This window comes from Pinus tabuliformis, chromosome 2_1 (genome assembly GCF_031772625.1).
Source record: "Pinus tabuliformis cultivar Carrire ecotype Pingquan chromosome 2_1, CPIR1, whole genome shotgun sequence".
NCBI lineage: Eukaryota > Viridiplantae > Streptophyta > Pinopsida > Pinales > Pinaceae > Pinus > Pinus tabuliformis.
The window spans coordinates 42244636-42265145 of record NC_142299.1 but is presented as its reverse complement, the minus strand read 5'-3'; the positions used below and the strand labels follow the sequence as shown (position 1 = coordinate 42265145).

The 20510-nt window shown below is 40.0% G+C and overlaps 1 protein-coding gene across 5 annotated transcripts in view; it reads left to right on the top strand.

The window, feature by feature from the left end:
* LOC149198683 (zinc finger CCCH domain-containing protein 64-like) overlaps window positions 1–20510 on the top strand; it is a 258943-nt gene that overhangs the window by 114014 nt on the left and 124419 nt on the right. The gene's annotated exons all lie outside the window — the stretch shown is intronic.

Below are 20510 nucleotides of genomic sequence, written 5' to 3'. Positions count from 1 at the left end.
GTAGTGCATTCAGTACCATGGTAGTCATCTCTTTGTCATACATTATTTCTCCCATATCTTGTAGTTGGTCCCTTATTTAAGATATCCTCATAAAGTATTTGGCTATTCCTTCTACTTTTGATATCTTCATCTTGTAGAGTTCTTGTCTTAATGAGATTACTTCTCCTGCAGTGCTTACGAAAAACAACTCTACAAGTTTGTCATATATTTCTTTTGATGTTTCAAGTTTAGATACATAGGGAATGAGGGGATCCTTGATGGATTCTATGAGAATCCTTTGAGCCTTTACTTCCCCTTTCATATACCTTGCAAGTTCTTGAGCATCTTGCTTTGGAGGTTTGGTGATTGAGCCCTTAACATGATCCATGACCTCATTTTCTATGAGGTTTAGATCTATCCTTTTCTTCCATGCAAAAAAATTTGAAGCCCCAAACAGTTTGTCACTTTCCTTGCAAAAAGACATTTTGACAGATTCAGATGTAGACATAAATATACTTGTGAATATCCTCCTTCAACCCGCTGCCTTCTCGATTTTGATGATGATATAGGTAATAGAAAACTTCTCCTTGATGAAGATGGTTTTCTTCAAAAGTGATCCTTGATTCCAAAGAGAGGGAGATCACCTTAGATTGTTTGATGATGATGACAATGTTCTTGATCTTGCTTCCCTTGGATGAGTAGACTTCGAGATGCTTTGATCTTTTTATTTGAGTATAGATAAGATTCTTTTGAGGTCTCCTTCCTTGTGATGATGTCATGAGCAAGGATCCCAAGAATGCTTCTAGTGTAGACTTCCCCTTTGATCGATCTAGGGTTTTGATACTTTTCTTCTAGATGATGATGTAGCGTTTGACTTCAAAATGCCTTGGAGATGAGAGGATCTTCTTGATTCTTTGATGCCCTTGATATCCTTCTAGAAGCTTGATCTTTGAGAGCTTGAGTGTCCCTTGTTGAGCTGCCCTTCCTTGAGTTGTTACCTTAGCTCTGCTACCATGTTGAGAAATCTAGGGGCAGTAATATAAATGATTTCTCTAGTAATGATAATTGTTTGTGATGTAATTTTACTTTACTTAATTAGCTTCTTTCTTCTTCTTGATTATATTAATGCTTTCTATCATCTAACAACTACCAAATCATAAATAATCATCAGACAAAGGACACAAAATGTGGGCGATCAGCTAGGGCCAAAATCTCTCCAACTTGAGAGGAAAACCCAAACAAATTCTTCTTCTTATATAATCTCCAATTGATGAATTCCAAGACCTAGACCCTTGACCTAACAACCTCTCTAAGACCAAGTCAAACCTTGCTTTAAGTCACAACAATTTCTTCTTGATGCTATTGTAATTTCTTCCTTCTTCTTTAGCCCTCGGTCTTGCAATCTTTGTCTGAAATATTCCACCTTCTTGCAACTCTCGACCTCCTGAAATTCACTGTAGTTCCGCACATGTGATAGAATTAGGGCAACATTAGCCCTATTCCTTCTTCGCATGGCTTGTGCTAGACTATTTGTGACTTCGGCTTGCAAGATAGATTATTTCCTTGTTATGTTTTTGTTGGGAATCACGATTTCGGTTAGACAAAAACTCGTAGGTGTTAGTCAATGATCGCATCGCCAAAGATAAGGATCCACAAGAGGTGGTTAGTCCATGTCGCTAAACACATGGGGAGTGTTGATTTATCCAATGTCCAACAATCTCCCCTCCAACACGAGCCGGGTGTGTATCGAACTTGTGACCTACGCTCTGATACCATTTGTTGGGAATCACGATTGCTGTTAGACCAAAACCCGCAGGTGTTAGTCAACGATCGCATCGCCAGAGATAAGGATCCACGAGAGGTGGTTAGTCCATGTCGCGAAACACACAGGGATCGTTGGTTTATCCAATGTCCAACAGTTTCGACCTCCTTGAGATGAATGTTCCTTGGATTTGCTACACTAGGACAACCCCCAACCTCCTTGCATGTGTGAACATAATTAGAATAAAACCATTCAAAATTACTTCGCTCGTCCTTCTTCTTTGTCTTCTACTTCTTCGCTTGATGAGAGACCTTTTCTATTGTCTTTGTGCTTGAATTCCTTGTTGTGATAATTGTGTGTCTTAGAATGAAGTCGAGTTCTCCTTTATATAGTGATCTACCCATGTAAATAAGCTGACTTGACTGGATCCTAGGCCGACATGTCATCTTGGTCTAGGCTCATTGCTCTATTTTAAGGCCGACTTGCTAGAATAGCTTGAGCTTGGTCTTGGAGGGTTTTTTGACTCTTACAATGACTCAAATACATATGTAACATGCCCAAGAAGGGTCTTTCATACATGGCATTAACTCAATTGACTTCATGACTTAATAACTCACAATGGGAGCTTCATCTATAAAATAAAATCTTTTGAGCATGAAACCCATGTGTCAAGCATAAAATAATTTTATTTTTCTTCTTTAGATTAATTACATAAAATCATGATTACACATGTCATTATGAAGACTAAACCTAGTTACATATTTCAAGAATAAGCATGTGGTATGGGATGTATGGTATTGAGGGCTCATGGTATTACAAATTGTATTACCCATGGTATTGTTTGTATGAAGCCTATATAGAGGCTTGATGCCCATATAGAGGCTAGAGACTCTCCATTGGAGATATGTCAAGTATTGTTTTGTATTGACAAACATATGGCTTGTGGTGTGTTCTCCTTCCTTAAGGAGTAGTTGCATGGTGTTTCCCTACCTCTAGGGTTTTCTATTAATAAGATTTGAAGCATTTCTATATATTCTTGGATTTATATTATCAAAAGTTTCAATCTATTTGTAGTTATATTACAAGTAGTATACTTAGGGGTGGATAATATGGGGTACCTAGGGGTGTACCCAAGGGCATAATGTAAAAAGGGGGACCACAATAAATTAGATTAGTAAATAAAACCCGTAAGTGGTTACCTACATTAACGACGATTGTAAGTGGTTGACCCCCACTATAAAGGGACCACAATTAGTTTTTTAGTCAAGGGTAATGAATAAACGAGCCATAGCTAATAAATAAAGTGCTTAACCGACATTATGCAAGGGACCACAAGTAGTTATCGAATAATGTGATAAGCCCATGCTATTGGATGTGTGGTATTGAGGGCTCATACCCATGGTATTGTATTTATGAAGCCTATACAGAGGCTAGAGACTCTCCATTGGAGATATGTTGAGTATTGTTTTGTAGTGACAAGCATATGGCTTGTGGAGTGTTCTCTTTCCTTAAGGAATGATTGTATGGTTTTAACCTACCTCAAGGGTTTGATATTTAATAAAGAATAAGTTTTGTGATATTCTTAGATTGACTCTTGAATTTATTTCTATAATATTCCAAATAGAAATTTTACAAAGATAATCAAAGACAAGCACAAAAATAACAACACAATAAATTTCAGCAAACACCCATGAACAAAAAATGCTTCGGAACACCCAAAATGGCCAATTTTATTATAAATAGAATGCTGGAGTACAATAAAATTCTAAGGATTGCACTTGGGCTTGCTCAAGGCAAGCTACAAGTCTCAGGTGATCAATCTCCGAATGCCCAATTGCTGCAATAGTTTGCCCCTCCAGAAATCTGCGCTGGCCTAGTTTTTCTACACTGCCGCCTGACTTGGCATCTTGATTTGGCCCCTCAAAACTGCCCAGAAAATTCTGTAAATTTGGGGATGTGATCCTTGTCAAAAACCCAGAAAGGGTTTTCTCTAGTTTTGAACCTCCAAATTCGACCCCAAATAGCTTGGCCCTCCTCAAATACCAAAATGCTTCACTTGTAGCAGAAAATGATGAATTGCTGCTCCAAAATGCTAGCAATCTCCCTCCAAATGAAATCCTAGTAGCTCAACCCCTAAATCCTCCAACCAACACTCCACAAAACAATTACCCAAGAGAACTGCGCAGGCCTGTGAGAGATGATGCAGTAGCAAGCTTCAACAATTCGTACAATAGTGAGGGACTCCCTTTTGCCTCCCAAAATCTCCCTCCTTTGGCTGGAATATGATCAAGAACACCCCTGCAGCAATAGAGACCCCAACTTCCGTCACCAATCCTCCCAATGACTATGTGGCCTCTCCCTCTGCGTCCTAGTTAAACCAGAATGGTGTAGTGCTATGTGATGGCTCCCTCCTAGCCTCCAAATAAGATAGAAATCCTTCTTAGGGTGGCACTCGAGGTCCACTGAAGAGAAGGTTGAGCTTCACTCCTTGGGAAGCTCTTGTGCTAAGCAACACTTGTAACTCAGCTGAACAACTAGAGTAACAATGGATAATCAAATGTCAAAAAGCCCCTAAAATGAGAGCCTCACCTCCAATTTATAGCTAGCCATCCCTCATGCTCCTTGTGGGCTCCACCCATCAAATTCCCTCTCTCACCCAATTCGAATTCCTCCAAGGGGTGCGTATTCCCTTGGAGTGGTCCCCACTCTCCACTTCCCATCGAATTTCTTGGCTTTTCTAATGTTTGGGGGTGGCACCTTTATAAATTTTCCTTTTTCACCCATATTTCCTAAGTTTATATGCCAAATATTTATTAACTGCCAAAAATTGCAAAATTGAGAATTCCCTTAGCAAAATTATTAATTGGGGACATTACAATTTCTGTCAGAGATTTTATTATATTTTCATGATTACTACACATGTCGTCACATTTCATTGGATGCTATAAGTTACAAGCTTAACCCACTAGCCAAACCCCATGATAATATGGTCAGAACCCCACTAATTGAGGGAGCAATCTAGGCCTCGATGCTAATTGGGCCAATCTCCCCAACCATAAATCATGGTTTCTCGGTCATACCCCATGATCTAAGGGAGAATCTCTGCCCCTTGATGCTTGTTATGAAATTAAAATTCATAAAAGTTAAATATTTAAATATTATTTTAATTGATGAAATAATAAGGCATAAGTTTGCAATTATTAAATTAGATTTGCTTAAACAAAGAGACAACAGTCCCAACGGACATGTCTCTCTAAATGGGCATGGCCAATCAACTCCTATTTATGGAGCACAACCTTGTAATCATCCATTCATCAATCAATTAATAAAAAATATATATTATCATGTTACATGTTAAATGTATTTGACAATTCAATGTGCCAACGTACTAGTGTTACTTGGGAGCGAGAGCGACATTTTCAAAAGCTCTTGGTTTGGGAGCGAATCCTGGAGCGTTTTTTTATATATAATATATATATATATATCTATATATATATATATATATTTTTTAATATTTTGATACATATATGTCAACAAAAACATGTAGAATGATGAATTAGATATAAAAAACATAAAAAGACATAGATTGATCATTGAACCATATAACAACAATCATCTAGAAGTTATAATTTTCATCAACCACGTCCACAAGTTAGTAACATACAACATATTGAGTCTCATGAATCATGATTCATCAATCTTAAAGTTTCAACTTCAAGCTTTCAAAATTGAAAATTGAAAATTTCAATATATAACATTTATCATCATTGATCGCCAAAGTTGTACTTGTAAGCTAAGTTTAACCATTACAACAAATAATATTTAACATGAAATGAAATGTTATAAAATGAAATGAAATGAAACAACTCTCACGGAGCATCATATTCATAATTCATTACCAATGAGTTATAATTGCCAACTTCAAACTTAAATTGTCATATATTGTTTACAAAAAATATCATAATAAATATGAAAGAGGCAATTGTCAACAGTTATGAAAACTACTAGAAACTAGAAAAGACAAGTAAATCTATTATCTACTACTTCATGTGGCCCTTGCCACGAGAAATGTCTGATGTATGAGCAGGTCGTGGTGGTCTTCTAGGAGTCTCCTCCTGCATAGACCAATGACCAGAACTAGAAGGCACATGCCCTCCACGTGAGGGTGTAGATGGAGGCGGCGACAACAAATGAAGAAGACTCAGAACTCAAGCACTGCTACTAGATGGTAGAGGTGGCATGGTTGTTGCTTCATCTTCCTCTCTCATAAGTTCTGCTTCCAGTTCTTCAAGATGTATAGTGCCATCCTCCAAATTATCATCCTGTGGGTGGTTGTCCCAAATTTGATATGTTGGATCCTCATAAGCCCTCTCACAGTAATGACTCAACAACTTCAAGTTGTAGTGCACATAAACCAAGCTTTCTGCTCGGTTTTCATTGAGTCTGTTTCTTTTCACATTATGTATGAAGCTGTAGGTGCTCCAACACCTCTCTGCAGAAGAAGTATTTACAACCTGTGAGAGAACTTTTTTTGCCAATTTTGGCAAAAGTCCCTGGCCGCCATATGCTTCCCACCATGTGAGAGCATCAAATATGTCTCTATCTTCCATTGCATGGAAGGTACCAAACAAACTAGTGCAACTGAAGTATCTGCCTAATTCAAGACGCATACTGGCACATTCCTCCCTGTTAGGTATCAACTTGTCTAGTGCTTGCAAATATCCTGTAGATACCTCTTCATCAATATGGGGTTTGACCCTAACCCCACCCCCTAGTGCAGGTTGGCCCAACCAAGATGCAAAGTAGTATTTTGGTGTAAGGATATACGCCAACGCATGTAGTGGAACATTAAGTTTATCCCACCGTGTACACACACAATTATGAATCAGTGTATACAAGTTGGGATCATTTTTATGAACAATATCTTTTATTTGCCCCAACATGGTATCCATCTGCTCTTACACCTCCCCAATCACTGGTTTATCTATATCTGCAAACCGAATCATGTGATAAACAGCCTTGGTGAAATCCAATACTTGCCTCACACGTGCCCAAAACATACCATCAAGAGCGGTCTCCTCTGCCGTTTTTCTTTTCAGCGCGATTTTTTTGGGCGTCGCTCATGCCGCCTAGAGTGATTTTTATAACCCAGGAGCGATCGCTCCCCGACCGCTCCTGTAGCGACGCTTCCTAAGTCGATTTAGAAATAGGCAGGGAGTGCAAATTTTTTTTAGGGAGCGCGCTCCCGACCCACTCCCAAGTCACTCCCGCTCGGAGAGTGGATTGGGAGCGAGATCGAGCCAGGGGGGGGTCCCCCGCAACACTCCAATGTACAGTTATCATCCACCACTGGTATAAGAGCTAGCGATCGTCTGGCAACACCCCCAGACCACCCTGCGAGTCGTCAGGCTTTGTGGGCCTCCCATCTATCATACCTCCACTGCTATTTCCTTGCTTGACCGTCCATGCCACTTCATTTGCGTCGAAACACCTTGTCCACGCCCTCGTGCCATTCCTGACCTTTCCACTGCATCGCCACAACCTGTTGCATCCGCTACACAAGACGCTACTTTCGCCTTTCCCAACATATGACAGAGTAGACCGCTGTTGTCATCGTTGAGGGTGAAACGAAAGGTAACTGGTTGATTCGATATCCAGTCAACGGTTTACATAATGGGACGACGGGTCATCTCAATAAGTCGTAATGGTTAAAACGACAGATGACTAGACAACTATACGTAATACGTCGGACGACTATACAGATATATGTAATACGTCGGACGACTATACGGTGGTATACGTTAAACATATTTAAATTATATATGTGTATATATATATTATAATTTTATAATTATATAATATATATAATTTATAATTATATAAGATTTATAATTTATAATTGTAGGAATTTACAGGGTAAGTTCCTCAGACAGAACACCAAAGGACACCGCTCACAACCAGATCGCAGATCAATGCACCAGTATTTTTGACGTGGTTAAAACCCTCAAAGAGGGAAACAGTCCACGGCCTGAGCCAACGCGGCCACTTCAGGCAATTTATTAATAAAAGGGATCTCTACTTGAATGGTTCATGAGGCACAATACTTGCTAAGGTTTTGCAAATGGGGTAGCAAGCTAAGTGGGCTTGATTGTGGGGAAAAACTCCACAGTTAAGCGCGCTTGAGCCAGAGGAGTTCTGGGATGGGCGACCTCCTGGGAAGTCTTGGTTACCGGGTGCAAGCCCCGGAAGTGATGATTGATGCTATGTGATTCGTTCTCCACATTTCACTAGTTTCAATTCCCACTTCTTCACCCCTGTGAGCATCACCCGATGCAATGAGTGCTAAGTGAACTATTCAAAAATCATGAGAAATTAGTCAGTTACGACTACCTCTCATGGAAATGGTCATACGTCAATGACTTACTTAACGCAGTTGAATCCCAAAATGATATCTAATAAAAGAATGAAAATTTAGATAAGCTTCTCTCATAGACAGGTTACCCTACAAGTGACCCTCCATGCGCTTTAAATAGAAATCATGGACCAATCGGGTGTCAAGCCACGGATCAAGTGTCGGTAATACCGAGGAGAGAATGAACCGTCGGATCACTACGTATCGTGATCGTCGGATTGTAAGTTACAAAATGTACAAGGTAAAGAAATACACTTTACCTAACTCTATACCTAACTCTATACCAGTGTTTTAAAAACCGGCCGTTTCGAAACCGAAACGACCGAGTTGAACCGAGTTGAAGCCTTGAGGAGTGACCCGGTAGAAAAACCAGTCCGGGAGGCCGAGTCATGACTGACTCGGCCGAGTTATTGCATGACTCGGCCGAGTCAGTCATGACTCGGTCAACCCGGCCGTTTCCACATCTACTCGGCCGAGTCATTAAATTCGGCCAGTCACCCAAAGAAACAACGATTTTTCTAATTTTTTTTTAACTTTTTAACATTTAGCTGATTGTTGGGGACTCCAAGGTGTTTTCTAAATTGGTTAAGTGCTATTTGGGGTCCATTCCCCTCTCCTAGTATTGATATGATGTTCAAATTTCATGGTAATGTTAAATTCTTAAAGTAAAAGTGACATTCTCCTTAATCTTCATTTTCATCCTTTTACTTAAATTTTTAACATTACCATGAAATGACTCAGGATGTTTAAGAGTGGTTCCAGCCTCATTGGATTTCATATGGAGAAAGTAGAATTTTAGATTTCATTCAAAATCCAGCAGACTTATCATTTTTTCAGGGTTTTAGGATTGGAGGATTGCAATGTTTCCATTGAATTTTGTCATGTATTAGGGTATGGAACTCGTATTTAATCAAGAGCACCAATCCCTCTGTGTACCTTGATGTTAGTGACATTGGTTGTTGAACTCCTCTGGGATTCGCTCTCAAACCCGGAGCTTCTGAAAATGTCGCTTCTGCTCCCGTTTTCGCTCTCGCTCCCCACTTCCGCTCCTGCTCCCAAGTAACACTGAGCCAGATGATGTTGGCAACTCTAGCAGTAGCCAGTACTGGTCACAGACTTTTGTTGTAGAGGCCATTTATATCATCATATCATCATCGTGTATGTATTGGACAGTGCACTAGGTGTTATTTTGATATAATGGATATATTCATGAGCCTACTTTGATCATATGTTGTCTTCTATCTATATTCTAATGTTGTGTGTTTGAAAACATGAATGAAAATCTTTAAAATTATGTGTTTTTATAAAAAATAAATATTTAATGTATTTTTTACAATGACCGAGTCATTGAAATCGAGCCGGCCGAGTCGATACCGAGTCGGAGTCGGAGTCGGAGTCGACCCTCGGCCGAGTCGGAGTCGGAGTCGGAGTTTTAAAACATTGCTCTATACTAGACCAAGTTGTACTTAACTATTTCCTATGTGTCGGAATATCCTAACATCCCCCCTTAAGAACAACTTGGGATAGGATTAAAGGATTTACAAATATGACACAATAGGAGAAGGAAGGAGGCACTAGAGCCTATCCCCCCTTAGTGACAACTTCCTGAACTCCAACCATAAATCGAAGTTTAGTGAACTTCGCCTTTGTGAGAGCCTTTGTAAAGATGTCTGCAACTTGATCATCTGTTGAACAATATTGCACTTCAAGAACATGGTCATGAATGAGCTTTCTGATGAAGTGCATGTGCAGTTCAATGTGTTTGCTGCGCTGATGTTGGACTGGATCTTTGCATAGCTGAATGGCACTTTGATTATCACACCAAAGTGTAGTCGGATGCTGCTGCTGAAAGCCAAACTCTGACAGGATCTGACGAAGCCACAAGGCTTCCTTACTAGCTTCTACGACACCACGATATTCTGCTTCTGCTGAAGAAAGAGAAATGGCACCTTGTTTCTTGCAAGCCCATGTAATAGGTCCTGAACCAAGAGTGAACACATAACCTGCAGTAGACTTCCGATCATCAGGGTCACCAGCCCAATCGGAATCAGTGAAACCAACCAATAGAGGAGATGCTTCGGCACTGTAATGAATCCCAAACTGAATTGTACCTCGAACATAACGAAGTATTCTTTTAGCTGCTTTCCAATGACTTTCACGTGGGTTTTGCATAAACCGAGCAACAAGGCCAACAACAAAGGAAAGGTCAGGACGAGTATGGGTTAGATACAAAAGTTTTCCTACAAGTTGACGGTATAAGGTAGCATCAACTTCAGGAGAAGAACAAGTGACTGAAAGTTTGACTCCAGACTGAAACGGAGGAGCTGGCTTACAGTCTTCCATGTGAAAATGGCGTAGAATATCACAGGCATACTTGGATTGGGAAAGGGAAATACCTTCCTTGGATTGCAAGACTTGAAGACCGAGAAAATAATGTAAGTGTCCTAAGTCTGTCATTTCAAACTTCCTTTTAAGGCTAGACTTCACATGGTTTATAAGGTTGGGATCACTACCAATCAGGATAAGATCATCAACATAAAGAACAAGAATGATAAGAGACTTGCCCACTTTCTTGGTGTAGACAGTATTGTCAGAATGACACCTAGAGAAGCCAGATTCTAAAAGAAAGCTATCCATTTTGGCATACCAAGCTCGAGGAGCTTGCTTGAGACCATAAAGGGATTTCTTAAGCCGACATACAAGGCTGGAGTCTGTTTTTATGAAGCCAATGGGTTGTTCCATGTAGATTTCTTCATGCAAGTCCCCATGCAAGAAGGCAGATTTAACATCCATCTGATGGACTTCCCATTTGAACGAGGCAGCAAGGGAAAGAACAAGGAGGATAGAGTTCATTTTGGCAGCAGGGGAGAAGGTTTCAGTGTAGTCAATGCCTTCAACCTGTGAAAAACCTTTAGCAACAAGACGAGCTTTATGTTTATCAACTTTCCCATCTGGTCCATACTTGGTTCTGTAAACCCATTTGCATCTAACAAGTTTTCGTCCCTTTGGTAGAGGAACAAGATCCCATGTATCATTTGCCAATAATGAATGATATTCTTCATTCATAGCTGCTTCCCAATCTGGATGGCCTGAAGCTTCTGCAAAGGTGTCAGGATCATAATTTACTGGAGCTTGAGCCAGTAAAGAAGAGGCTCTGTCAAACTGAGAACGTGTGCGTCGCTGATCTGTAGGATCACCGGCAAGATCACCTGCTGCATCTCGAGTAGCACGAACCCATTTTGGAAGCTGAGGAGCTGAAGGAGGATCCTGAGATGGTGGGGGAGGATTGTCATCCTCACTTTCATCATCTGAAGAAGAAATGTTTTCAAAAGTAGAAGAGATAGGGAGAGGTGGCACATCCGCCGGACTAGGCTCACAGGTCGATATATTTTCATCAAATTTTACATCTCTTCTAAAGATAACAATTTTGGACTTAAATGGAATAAGTCTATAGCCTTTGACATCTTCAGAATATCCAACAAAAGTACATTTTTCACTCTTAGGTTCTAAAGCTTTATGCTTTTCATCTGGAATATGGGCCCACGCTTCACTTCCAAAAACACGAAAGTGACTTACATCTAGTTTGATTGATCTCCATGCTTCTTCTGGAGTAATATTCTTTAAAGCCTTAGTAGGAGTGCGATTTATTATGTAATTTGCACAGTTAATTGCTTCTGCCCAAAAACTAAGACTAAGTCCTTTAGATTGAAGCATACAATTAGCCATTTCCTTTAAGGTGCGATTCTTCCTTTCAGCTACTCCATTTTGTTGTGGAGTATATGGAACAGTGTGTTGCATTTGAATTCCATTCTCAGTGCAAAAGTTGATGAATGTGTTTTTAACATATTCTCTGCCATTATCAGATCTTAGCTTAAGAATTTGATGTCCAGATTGTTTTTCAACAAAGGCCTTGAAGGCCAAAAATGTGTTAAATACTTCACTCTTGAGTTTTAAGAAGTATACCCAAGTGCGTCTGGAGAAATCATCAATGAAAGTTAAGAAATACTTGCAGCCAGAGAATGAAACAACCGGAAGTGGACCACATAAATCACTATGCACAAGCTGTAAAAGGGCTGAGGCGTGCCAAGAGGCATGCTTTTCAAAACTGTCCCAATGATGTTTTCCGAGTACACATCCGGAACAAACACCATCTCTGCAAGATACCATAGGAAGACCTGTCACCATATTTTCTTTACATAGATGCTGAAGGGAGCGATAGTTTAAGTGACCAAATCGCTCATGCCAAAGTTTGCTCACTTCATTGTTATGAGCAACAAATACTGAGGGAAGATTTGATGACCCAAAGTTGTGAAACTTATACAACCTTGTAGAATCATCAGCAATGCCAGTAGCTAAAATCTGTTTAGGATCTCTTAGGTCCTTGATTACAACATCATGAGGTGAAAATTCAACGATTTTACCTTCACCTGAATGGGTTATCTGATATACAGATAGAAGGTTGCAGGATAAGGTTGGAACACATAATACATCATTAAACTGACCATTGTCTAGATGAACAGTTCCAGTCCCTACAACACTAAGAGATCTATCATCACCAACATATATATTTTTGGTGTTACAATCATTTAAAGAAGAAAACATGGCTTTGTTTTTGGCCATGTGATAAGAAGCTCCAGAATCAATGAGCCACTCATGAGAATGAGAAGAAGAAGATACATTTAGTGCATAGCCAGACCGAGATGCTTGACAACCACATGCAGAAAGTGCCATTCCTGAAGATGAAGTTGAAGTTGAAGATTGCTCCAAATGGATGTTATGTTTCTTCATCGCTGCTTCCAAGGCTTCCATCTTCTTAAAGCATTTGGATTCTAAGTGGCCATCTCGATTACAAAAGTTGCAATGTCTATCAGTCTTCTTCCATTTGTTTTTATTTGTCTTATCATTTTGTTGAAATGATTTTTCATTTTGAGGCTGAGATTGCTTAGGACCCTTGTTTGGTTTAGGACCATTCTTTTTAGGATATGACTTCTTAGGATTCTTTGAATTTGGTTACTGCTGGGCGGCTAACGCTTTCTTGGAAGAGTTTCCAAGATTAAGAAGACCAAGGTGTAAGAGTTTTTCTTGTTCTCTTATTAAAGAATCACAAAAAGAGTCAAAGGAAGGGGACTTGTAGTCTGTTCCTTGAGAAATGAAGGCTTCTCTTGTAGAATGGAAGGTGGAAACAAACACAGAGTAGGCTGGTCCCAACTTAGTAAGAATGGAATAGATAAGGTTACTATCTTCTTTCTTAACCTTAACACCTTCCAAGAGATATCTAAGGGTCTTGAACTTGGACAAGAAATCTTCAATGCAAGAAAAATTATTAGGGTCCAATGTAAGCAACTCATTTTCAAGTTGATGGGCTCTAAGTTCATTTTTAATCCCAAAAACTTTATTGATTTGTTTCATTGCTTCATCAGGAGTATCAAGTTCTGCAATATGGAATCTAAGATCTGGAGAAATAGACATCCCTATCAATCCACGTGTTTGATCTTGCCTATTTTCCCATTTAGCAGCCTTATCTTCATCCTTCGGTTTCTTTTCTTGGCCCGAGGCTATTCTGTAGAGACCTTTACTTCTAAGTAAATCTTCAATGTAGGACAACCATTGGAAGTAGTTGGTGCTGTCAAGGGTAACTTGGTATTGACTTTCCATTTCAACGGAAACTGGAGCTAAAGATGCTGAAACTAAGTGTTCCAATGGATAGATCTCGAAAAATTAGGCCGTTTCAAAAAAACGGTTCTGAAAACGGCTTCCGGATGAAGAAGTTATGGCTTTTTGAAAAAAAAATTGATGAAGTCGCCGACGAAGTGCGGGAATGTGCGGAAATAAAAAAATCCGCCCTCAAAAAATGGAGACTTGAACCCAAGACCTCTACTCTCTTAAAATAGCTTTGAACCAATTGAGCTATACAAAAAATTTGAGAGAGAGAGAGAGAGGGGGGGTGATGCTTTGGGTTGCGTGCTTGCTTTGAGAAAGCTCTTTTTCCCTACAAAACAAAAAACACAAAACCCAACACGGACATGCAAAGAAAACGAACCTTACGGCTCGAAGTTAGCTTTAGCCGAAAAACTAAATATTTTCAAAAATGAACCGTGCGGCTCAAAGTTAGCGTTAGCCGGAAACTAAATATTTTCCTCAATGTTTCTGATTTTCCGAGATCACACTAAGGCGCAGGGAAAAGAGCATACGCATGAGAAAAATCCTTCCTTTCTGTTTCTGATTTGCCCAGATCGCACAGAGTCGCAGGGCAAAGAGCATACGCAGAAATGAAAGGTATAGATCCGGTAATAAAAAAGGCTAAATAAACCGAAACCGAAATAAACAGAGAGAAAATAACTGTAAACTGCAAATAAACACTGTATACCTCCAGATCTTAAAAATGACGCAGCTAGGGCTACCGGAAACCTTTTCGCGTGAAACGAAAGGGGTTCCTCACTGGAACAGATGCTCCCAACACAACAGAGCAGTCCTCTCGGCCCGGATGCGGCCCTCAAATAGCTCTGATACCATGTAGGAATTCACAGGGTAAGTTCCTCAGACAGAACACCAAAGGACACCGCTCACAACCAGATCGCAGATCAATACACCAGTATTTTTGACGTGGTTAAAACCCTCAAAGAGGGAAACAGTCCACGGCCTGAGCCAACGCGGCCACTTCAGGCAATTTATTAATAAAAGAATGAAAATTTACATAAGCTTATCTCAAAGACGGATTACCCTACAAATGACCCTCCATGCGCTTTAAATAGAAATCATGGACCAATCAGGTGTCAAGCCACGGATCAAGTGTCGGTAATACCGAGGAGAGAATGAACCGTCGGATCACTACATATCGTGACCGTCGGATTGTAAGTTACAAAATGTACAAATATAATTAATTATATGAAAAAAATAAAAAAAAAAATAAAAAAAAAATTATTATTATTATTAAAAATTGGGTCCATTAGGAAGAAAAAGAACAAAATGGGTCCTGACGATAGTTCAAAAAAAATTCAAGAAGAACTCGACACGCTGCGAAAATGCCTTGACGATGTCGAAAGGAAGCAAGACGATTTTGGGAAGACTCAAAACGACATGACATGGAATATCAAAGCCATAAAAGACATGGTGAGCCACCCTAATAGAGGAGCCAATCCACTCTCAGCCACGCAAAGTCCCTAGACCCCAGAAGACGAAAATTCTTGAAACCATGGATTTTTGAGGCACGAGCAACCAAGAATACTCGAACTACACTTCAAAGGAAGCTAGTATTATACTAATTCTTTCAGAAGGAACCATCTTAAAATTAAAAACGAATTACCTAAGTATGATGGTAAGGACCATAAAGGCGCCGTAGTATGGGTAAATAAGATGGACGCCATTTTTTTTGCAAACCCACCACTCAACGAGCAAGAAAGGGTCATGACTGCATCCAACTACCTAGAAGCAGAAGCGTATGATTGGTTTCTGTGGTGGTCTTCTAAATGTACAGGTTGCTCGTTCAATTGGCAAAACTTTAAAAATGCCTTGTTGAAAAGATTTCATGACGAGGAAGAGGATGATGTATATGAGAGATTCGTTCACCTCAAACAGAAAGGATCGGTGAGTGAATACACTCACGAATGGGAAGTGTTAGCAGTAAGGGAAAGATGATTTTCAGATGAAGAGCTATTAAAAATGTATCGTTGTGGCCTTAAAGGTTATATTTGCGAAGAATTTAAATTACATAAACCCAAAACCATTGAGGATGCCAGACACATAGCTATAATTATCGAACGAAAATATAAACTCCATAAGGCACCATATACCAGTAACAAGAAAACAAACATCTATTCTAAAGGGAAGTTAGGTAAACCATCATTAGAGAACACTAGCAAGTACATTCCACCACCAATGTGCAACGAAGGAAAACAACAATCTAGTGTTGAAAGAAAAAAGTATAACAAATGCTGGAAATGCGGAGACAAGTATTATGTAGGACACAAATGCACAATGCAAAAACTTTACAACTGCGAAGCAGAACAAGAAGTAGAATCTTTAGAAGACAACTTTGACAAAGGAAACAATGAAGGAAATGAAAACCCTAATCCAGAATGAGAAGAGGATATGCCACGAATTTCTCTGGCAGCCATCACAGGGATAGCCCAGCCGTAGACACTAAGGCTCAAAGGTCACATCAAGAAGCAAAATGTTATTGTTCTAATAAACTCAGGAAGTATGCACAACTTCGTAGATGTCAATGTTGCAAAAAGACTGAACATTTTTGCTTACCCTATAGCAGATTTAAAAGTTATGGTAGCAGATGGGAAACGAATAAATGGAGTAGGTAAGTGCCATAAAGTTAAATTACAACTAGGTGAATATGAAATGGAGTCTAGTTTTTATATAATCCCTCGAGGAGGAGTAGACGTCGTTTTAGGGATACAATGGTTGCAAACACTAGGCACGTATTCAGCTAATCACCAAAAGCAGTTATTAAATTCAAATGGGGTGGAAAGAAGTATAAGCTGTTTGGGTTCCAAGCCCCATCCACACAAGTCATCTCTGCTTAATAGATGAAAAAACTTATTCGCAAGGGAGCCCCAACATTTGTTGCACAATGTCAGCAGTTGGAGTTATTATCGAAAGAAGGGACTCACCAGCCTTCAGAAATTTCATCCTTGATCCAGAAATACTTGAAGGTTGTTGGAAATACTGAGGGGGGGGTGAATCAATATTTCTTTTTCCGGCTAGTGTTTTACTAGTTAAAACATTTATATTCAGAACACAAGATGAACAACAAGAATAAATGCTTTTATTAATATAATCTTTGCAGTAAAATAGATACAATATATAGATGGTTGCAATAAGTTTTCAAGCACCAACTTGGACTTTGGTGAGGCTCCAACCTCCAGAGCTCCAACTCTATTTCGCCAAGGTACCAATCTTGGACTTAGGAGCACCAACTCCCAAGGACTTCAATCCTTCCATTTTTCGAGACACCAGTCCCAAGGACACCTATCCTTCCTACTTCTAAGGCATCAACCCCAAGGACTCCAATCCTTCTTACTTCTGAGGCACCAGCCCCAAGGACTCCGACCCAATTTTGTCAAGGCACGTTTGATAGTAATGTTCTGCTCTCAGAACTCTTCATTATTGAGTTCTGTCTGTTTATAGCTTCACTGTAGTCTCCATGCTACAGCATCAGTGATAACCAGTCTTCTCATGAAGGAGTCTTTACAACTCTTCATACAGTCCACACAGAGTCTCCAATAGCTAACCTCTAATCATATCTCCACACAACTTTAGTGAGTCCACTATAGCTGCACTAAACTCTGCATAAGAACCTGCTTTCTGTTCAAGCATATGTTCTTATTGTCACAGTGAATGCTTTAGCATGACTGTTTCTCTGCTGGCTACTTCTGCCTTCAAACAATGTTAGATAAAACTCTATTCATTACATCACAGAATTATACTTCAGACTGCATTGTATACCTGATTAATTCTTTCACAGGGTAACACAATTAGCTGAGAAGCTCACCCTTCGAATGCCTCTTGTCCTGTTGGTCCTTTGGCCCTTTTTTTTGTTCTACTGGACCCTGCTGCTACGGCCTCTGTTTTCTCCAACTGTTTCAACAATACAACCACACACTGTTCTTTGTTTTTTTCTGTTTTTATTCATTCCTCATGCCTCTGTCTGTCGGTTTCCTCTTTTCGCTAGCTCTTAGGCTTCCTCAACGCTCGCTTATCCTATCAGCTTCCTCCTCGGTCGCTGTCATTTCCTCTACGCTCGCTTGCTTCTTCGGCTTCCCAGCTTTCGGTTTCCTCTGTCTATTCGAGCGTTCCAATATTCACAGGACACGTTCAGGAGGAAGAGAGGCTGTATTACAGAGAAACATTGCCTATTAAAAGATATCAGAGAGATCCCTTTTTTTTTAATAACGTTCATACACAGGACTTCAGTGCTTACAAAGGCTTTCATTTGGAGAGACTGTACCATTAGGGCGAGCCCACATGTCACGTTACCATCGCAATAGCAACCGGCATCGTTCCACCCTACTGAACTATTGGAATCGTTATTATAGGCTTTTGGCCTAAAAAAACCCCCGAGCAATACAAATATTTGAATTACATAGGAATACATGGACAAAAACCCGCCCGAGCGCTTAAGGCCGGACTTCAAAAAACATTACGCCCACATCTAAAACTGCATCGGGTCCGCCTTGTTATCGCAATCGGCAGTCGCCAATGGCCGATGGCCGATGGCCGATGGCGGATGGCCGCGATATGACATTAAGCCAAATTGCAATGTTGCATCGAGTCCGGTCTTGCAATCGCAATCAGCGCTTTGCGGAGGAAAACCCTTTGGGCATTATGCAATGGGCGGATGCGATATACATTAAACCAGAGCACAATGTTGGAGCGGGTCCGCGTATATATATATATATATATATATATATACATACATAACAATATATATGAAATATTACCCAGACTTCACTTGTTTATATGCCCGGACATATATGTTGTCGGGTTCGTATATATGTATCACAATGGGGGGTCTGGGGTGATGGCACATAGCTGAACCGCCGATTTCCACTGTCGCCGATATTTATGCCCTCTCCGATAGTGTATTCCGCGCACACATATATAAACTCTGCCTTTCCGCTTCGATAGTGTATTGCATATATGTATGGTTTTATGCTGTCGATAGTGTATATAGCCCTATCTATATATGTTTTTGCTGCCGATAGTGCATATAGCCCTATATATATGAGTTTTGTCGCCGATAGTGTTAAATGCATATATATATATATATATATATCTATATCTATATCTATATCTATATATATATATATATGGGTTTTGGCCTTTGATAGCTCCGTTATGCTCTTTGCTCCTCCGATAGCTCTGTTTTGCTCTCTTTGATGGTTCTGATAGCTTTGTTTGCTTCCTCCATTGGCTCTATTTGCTCCTCTGGTGGCTTTGTCTGTTCCTCTTGGCTCCTCCGATGGCTTTGTTTGCTCCTCTTGTTGCCCTGTTCTTCTTTGGCATATATATATGGCACCTCCTGTAGCTCTGTTTTGGCATATATATATGGCTCCTCCTGTAGCTCCTCTTGGTTCTTCTTGGGCATGTATTACATGCAATGCTCTTCCGATATGGCTTCTCTTGCTCCAATGTGGCTCCTCTGGCTTGGCAATGTCTTTCAAAGTCCTCCTCTGATACCTTCTTATCTTGATGGCTTCTGCCTTTTCCGATATGCCTCTCTTGCTCTGATATTCTGCAGTATGCCTCTCTTGTTGACTCCTCTGTTAACAGACTCTTGCTTATGGTTTGGATATCCTGATGGCCTTGCTCCTATCTCTTCATGGTTCTGCTCTGCTTCCCCTTGGCTTCGTATCATCATCTAGTATCTAGAATATTGCCATATTGACATCAATGACAACCTAGGTCAACAATCTCCCCCTTTGTTATTGATGGCAATATTCTTCTTCTCTCCGCCTTTGACATCAATGGCAAATGAATGCTCAGGGACTCCCGCTATCAAACTGCTTCTGTTCGTCATGAATGGTAGATTTTCATGGGTCTATGACTCCCCCTGTCATAGTGCTCTTCTTCTTTTTTACTCAAGATAGAAGGATTGATGCTTTATCATTTATTAGCACATTATTCCCTCTTCATGTCTCATAACTACTATATCATGGCTTCAACAATGCTTAAAGATGCTCTACTTCAATGCTTTCAATCAGATTGCAAATAGACATACACCAAGTGTCCATAATTTATGTTCTCACATCAAATCTTTGAGTCAAGACATTTAGCATCTGTAATATCAGCACCATAATTATTTGCCCTATTTCTCTATTATTAGATGACTTTCTTTGTTGTTCCAAATACTACTTAGAGATTAAGTGGAAAGCATCTTTAATCAACAGTCCAAAGAATGGTTACATGATCATGTTCTTCAATGGAGTACTCCTGAGAAATGATCTTCATCAAAGAATGATTGTTAATATATCTCAACAAGGATTTCATCAGGACCCTTTTCACTAATAGCTTTTGCAATAATGCTCAAGAATTACAGGCTCCCCCTAACTGTATGCATCATCTCTTTTGGCAGTCTTCCCATCAAATGCTCAGATTGTCAAAATTCAGGCCAACGACATATGCTGTTGGCTGGAGGGCTCAAGGGACTTTCGGGTTGTATTTGCTTCCTTCTCCATACTCCTGTAACTTTCTTCTTTTGCATGGTTCTAGCTTGTGTAAGAGCCCAAGTTAAGTTACAATCACGTGCCATGTGACCTGTTAGAGTCGGTCTTGTAGCCCTCCATCAGCGATCAAAGCTCTTTGCATTTGCATAGGTAGGTGTATCATCAGTGTCAATTTTTGCAT